Genomic DNA, 6,414 nt, shown 5'->3' on the forward strand with positions numbered 1-6,414 from the left:
GGTTGGGGGTGGAACAGGGATCGAAAAATCCGGGTACTTCAACTAAAGCCCCGAAACCTTGTTCTGCCCTCCACGGGGATCCTCTCTCGCCTTCCCGGAATCCTAGCAGAGAAGGCCGACTGCTCATGCCACCCGAGCCGCCAAGCCTCCCGCCGTCTTCGCTCGCTGCCACCGTACTCCCGGGCCCCGCAAAAGTTCCCCGCGAGGCCAGACCCTCGCGCACTGGGGATCTGGCTCCGCATCCAGTGTCCCTCGCCCCGCCACACAGCACAGCCCGCCCCTGCACTCTGCGGCCCTCCCTGGCTCCCAGGTCCGGCCGTCGGAGGCGCGCGAAGTTCAACTTTGTGGGCTCTGCGGCCGCTTCGGGGCCGCGCTGGGACAGGAGCCCCCGACGGGATCGCCCGGGCCCGAGCGCTTACCTGAGCCGCCGAGCCTCTTCTCCGACGAGCGTGGCGGGAGCCGGGGCCGCGAGGTGCCAGCGTCGCCTGCGGCAGGCTGGAGGTGTGCTTCTCTGCGCCTCCCCACGTTCCCACCTCCCGCCCTCCGGGGAGAGCCCACGGGCCGGGCCGCGAGCGCGCAGTGCGCACGCGCCGAGCTGCCTTCCACCGCGAGCGGTGGCGGCGACGCGGCGGGCGAGGGGTGGGGGGGCGGCGAGCAGGGCGCTAGGAGGTGCCCGAGGCGACCCTGCAGCCCGCCCGCCGCGGTGCCCCGGGGCCGCAGCTGCGTCCGAGCTAGCCGCCTGGGGGACAGGCCTCGGGGGAACCCCGAGGACCACGCGCTGAGGGCCCCCTCTGCCTGGAGTACTCTTTGCAAAGACTGGAGAGGTTCCTTCCTGCGGGGGCCTAAGGGCAGCGGTAACCTGCTTTGACCCAGAGAGTGCATTGGGCCCTGGAGGCGAACACCAAGTGGGTGGACAACTCTGCGCGTGAGTCTAGAAGCGGATCCCAGGACCCGGGTTGCTATGCCAGCTCACTTCTGCTCTTTTAGGTAGTGTAGGTGAAGACAGCTCCCAGATGACTACTGCTAATTTAATGAGAGGCACTCCACTGAGCTGTTAGAGAGTCAAGAGGTTATCCATAGAGAAAGCAAACCAGGATTCATTGGAAAGCCACCAGGGAAGAAAACTACCTGTCCAGCTTTAAGGTAGCCGGGCTTTTTTCCAGGGCAGTTTCTGCTGGCCTACGCTTCAGCTACCTTCTGGGGGCCAGACAATCGTACCATCTTCTCCTTCATCCACCTTTGATGATGTCACACAGCAAATGACAAAGGTGGAAACTTTATTAGACATCTGCAGCTACATCTTCGAGAAAAGGGGTCCACCATCCCTGACCTGTGAGCCTGCCCTGAGGTTATAATGAGATGGCTTAGGTAACTGGCTCCTCTTCCTCTCTTATATATTTAATATATTCTGTCTGCTCCTTTCAACCCAAACTACAATACAAATCTCTGAATAAACAGTTTGGGGCACCCAGGTTGGTCTTTAATGGGAACACACACTTGCCCGAGTCCCTGCCCCCACCCCATTGCTTTAACCCCCTGTTTCTGAATCCCAGACTTGTTCTCTACTCCTTATTTCAACCTTTTATAATGAAAGTTGGTTGTGCTGAATCATGAAATCTTACTGGAAAAGAAAAGTTATTTTGAGCCATTTATTTAGTAAAAAGCACTCTGGAGAATGCAGCCCAGAAATGTGCTTTATTATGATAGCTTAATGTAAGATGAGAACTAAATAACGAATATTTCCCCTTTGTCATCTTCACTTGGGAATCATTTTTAATGCAAACCAGCATGAAGCCGTTTAGGCAATATACAATATTTTAAGACATAAAATTACCCATGTTTTTAATAGCAGCTAACATGTATTGAATAGTATGGGCCAAACATCCAAATACAGACCCAAGCTCTTAGGAAAGGTAAATGACATGGCCTGTCACATTCTCAAGAGGTTGAAGCTCCCAAGCCCATTGTCTTAAGATCATAATGGCTCTGACTGTGGCCTCAGGGGCCATGGGGCGTGCTTTCACTGTCTCCAAGTTTTAGGGTTGTTTGGGATTTTTTACATTCATTTTCTTATTTGTGTGTGTATGTATATGTATGTGTTGACATGTGTGTGTCACAGTGGGAAATACAGGGAGTAGAAGACAGCTTGCATGTGGGTCCCAAGCACGGAACTCAGGTCTTCAGTCAGGATTGGAGGGTAAGTGCCTTACCCTCTGAGGCATCTTGCTGTCCTCTGCAAACTTCTTCTCTCCATGAGTTGGATAAGATGGTACAGAATAACCAGCCCTCCTCGTGGTGAACTGCCCTCATTTCTTTCCCAATCCTCCTTCTTCAATCTTCCTCCACACCTGGCCTCAGGCCACCCCCTCTGTTTAGCCCTTCCCCCTCCCTTCTCTTAGAGTCTGCAGTCCTGGGTCTCTTCTATTGACTGTGGCTCCTAGAAAAGAAAGCTACAGCTATACTCTTGGCTGATCCTCAAGGAATATTGCTAACTAACTAGCCATGTAGACAGTGAACTCTGTTTGCTACACACACACACACACACACACACACACACACACACACACGAGAGAGAGAGAGAGAGAGAGAGAGAGAGAGAGAGACAGAGAGACAGAGAGACAGAGACAGAGACAGAGACAGAGACAGAGAGAGGTGTTGCTGTTCACTTGGGCACACCAGGGAGACCACAGATCCCTCTTCATTGCAAGCAACAGCACCAAGGTGTCAGTTAATATAAACAAAAATAGTCCATTCCTGTAAATTGGACATGGTAATTACTACCCCTCCTCCTTCCTCATGAATATTCAATTATACTATAAGCCCTGTGAACTGCAGCAGTGTTGAGCAAGGCTGTGCCCTCAAGGAGTTTACAGTTTAGAAGAATCCTTGTTACTACATACAGATAGAAGAAATGTGCTTTTGTATTAGGAAGGACTTCAAAAGAGCTGACAGGTTAAGCCTAATTCTCTCAGGCATATCAAAATCAATGTCCCTGTCATCTGTCATTGTCTGCATGTGTATGCTTTGTCATTGGCCACTATACCTCAGATGTCAATATTCAAACTTACTTCAATATTTGCTTAGAACTACTTACCCATGAGAAGCGAGTCTGCCATGTAGCCACCTTCTAACCATCAAGCATGTGATGAATGAGAGGAGGGAAGGACTTTGTCCCCAGCAACAGCTCACAAGACATCAAGGACTAGAGGAAATGCTGGCTCTCAGTCCAGAAATAAGAACTCCATCTATGGGACTTTTAAGGGATGAGACTTGGGACAATAATGCAGTCTGTCTCCTTTGGAAGCCTAGCTCCAGAAGGTCTGCCCTAGTTGTCCCTTTCTGGCTCTGTCAGCGTGAAGCACAGAGTCTCACACATGTGGGCTTCTGCAAAACAGCTTGTTTTTATTAAAGTATGGAGTTCATTTTTTTAATGTACTTTACAGACATTTTTGAACACAGGTAAAATTAAAGAGAGTGCATCACGAACTTTGTCCTTGCCTCCATCTTCAGCAATGCATATTATTTTACCATCTTGCAATCCCTCAACACACACAATTTCATTATAAACTGTACTTTTATTGAATTTTTTAAATTTTCATACAATTTATTGTGAATATATTTCCCCATCTTCTTTTAGATCCATCCCCTACCTCATTCATATATACGTGTGTGTGTGTGTATATATATATATATATTGTATATATATACACATATATATACTACTGCTGCAGTGATATATACATACACACATATATATCACTGCAGCAGTAATATATATATACATATATACACACATATATACACATATACAATTTGTATTCATGAGTTCATGAGTATAGAACCATTCATTGAAGTGTGGTCTACCTACCAGAGGCCCACACACTTTTTTTTAAAGATTATTTATTTAATGTGAGTACACTGTTGCTGTCTTCAGATACACCAGAAAAGGTTGTATGCCACCATGTGGTTGCTGGGAATTGAACTCAGAACCTCTGGAAGTGCAGCCAGTGCTCTTAACCACTGAGCCATTTCTCCAGAAGCAAGAGGCCACACTCTTAAAGACAATTGACTCTCCCTCCCCTAGAGGCCACCGACTGTCAATAGTTAAGCTTTTAGGCTTAAGGACTCATGAGACCCATTCTTGCTGGAATGTCGGCTGGATTGATCTTGTGCAGATCTTATGCAGGCAACCACAGCTGAGTTCATGGCTGTGGTCCTATCGTGTCCAGAAGGCATTGCTTCACTCTGGTCCTCCCTGACCTCTGATTCTTACAGTCTTTCAGCTCTCGTTTCTTCTAAGGTCCCTGAACCCTGGAAGGGGTGATGTAACTGTCACATTTGGTTTTGTCTGTCTGTTTGTGACAGGGTATCATGTCGCTAGCCAGGGCTAGAGAACACACACAGCCAGAGATGAGATTAAACATTATAATCTTCCTACTTCCATCTTTGGAGTGATACAGTTACAGGCATGCACCACCACACTCTGTTTATATCAAACGCAGGACTTCCTGTTTATTAGGTAAGTATGCTACCAACTGAGCTATATCCTCATTCTGAAGTGCCCATTTCTTGTATGCACCCATCAGCCCTAGACTCCCTTTCAACTTCAACTGGCACATTCTTTCCCAAGCAAGGAGGAAGCCCTTAAGAGAGTGACTTCTCTTGGTTCCTAGAGATCTTGGTCTTAGCTCTAGAGATGTACCTGTTGTCTACCTTGACCATGTAGTCCCTTAATTCCTTAAGACCTTCTCTGGGCCTGAGGGTTAGAAACTATGCCTCACCTGGCTCTCACACCTGCTCAGTTGGCCACCGGCCACTGCCCATGCATTCATGGATCCTGTGGGATCACTGGTGGCAAACCAATGCATATTTTGCATACATTTTGCCTGTGGAACACCATATTCTCCTACAGCATCAAAGGGAGGGCATGTGTTAGGGAGAAAGTCCCCTTGGGCAGACACCAGAAGAGACAGTAGACTTCAGTCACATTCTCTAAACCCAGACTCCCCAAAGGCCAATAACAGTGGCATTGGCTGCCAGGGAGGCAGAAATCCAGAAGCATCCCCTGGAAGACTGCAGAATGAGAACTCTGAAGCAAGATGTCACTGGGAAAAAGAAAGGACAGCTGACCATGGCAGGTGGGTTGGGAGACCTTTATGGAAGGTTATACAAATGAAACCAGGAATGAGGTGAGTCTCCAGAAAAGATCTACATATGAGGGAAGTGCACATATCCCCTTGAGACTGGAGATCTAAACCTCCAGGTCAATGCACACAGGCCTTTCTTGGGCCTGGCTCTCAGCTGGTTTCATTGGTCTGGCTTAATGAGAAATATCATAGGACCAGCATGCTACCCATTGACCAAGACTGACCATGTCCACCTCTGACTTCTCATCCAAATACTTCTGCATAGAAGACAATAGAACAGTCTCAGTGTGTCTCTTCTCAGCTGCCGGGGACATGCAGCTGAGCACAGCTCCTCTTCTCTCTGCTTATGTTCACATAACACTCAGTGACACCATGCATTGAGTGGACAGAAGGTTGCAAAGGTGTCTGGTGGGAACAGAATGGGCCCCGTGTGTGAGCGCGTGGAGGAAAAGGTGAAGGCTCAGAGCTCTGCTGAGAATTGCAACTGACCATTTCTTGTTTCCTTCTGTAGGGCATCACTTGAACTGTATACTGTGCCTGGCTACCTACGTAATCAAGGAAGAAAAAATGAGACTGACCCCCTTCTTTTAGAAGCAAGAAAGAGCTAAGAAAAAGAACCAAGAGTGGGGAGGGGAGAGGAGAAGGAAAACAGGGGAGAAATGGAGAAAGAGGAGGGGAATGCAAAGACAGGGAGGGGGAAAAGTGGAGGAAAAATAGCTGCATGAGCAAAGAGGAGAGATGGGGAGGGGGAAGGAGGGGGAGTGGAGTGTAGGGGAGGAAATGAGGGGGAGGACCCTAACCTAGGGAAAGAATAGGTGCCTTCTAAGCTGTTGGCTCTATGGATCTGTGTGACTCAGCTCTTCCTATATACTACTCCCTTTCCACAGTCCTTAGTGGCCCCGCCTGTTGCAGGGAAGCATCCTTGGAGAGAGCAAAGCAGGACTCAAGCAAGGCATGCCATTCCTCTGTGTAGATTGGAGCCATTGTCACACCTGACCAAGAAGTTTGATAGTAGTTTGAGATCTTCTCTGTCAGCCCTGGCTCTGAGTACTTTTCTGTCTGCTGGGTCTGCCCAGGGCCTCCTGGGAGATAAAGCCAGAGGCAATAAGAGAATAAAAGCTGGGTTCCAGCCTAGCACCTTCCTGCCCAGACTGGAACACAGGAAGGATCTCCAGCCAACCACTGAGACCCTAACTTTGGCACATCTCTGCAAACTGGGAACACTGCTTCAAGTTCCCTAGTCCTAGGGAAGTGAGCAGCATAGGAA

Source organism: Mastomys coucha, unplaced genomic scaffold, assembly GCF_008632895.1.
Source record: "Mastomys coucha isolate ucsf_1 unplaced genomic scaffold, UCSF_Mcou_1 pScaffold21, whole genome shotgun sequence".
NCBI lineage: Eukaryota > Metazoa > Chordata > Mammalia > Rodentia > Muridae > Mastomys > Mastomys coucha.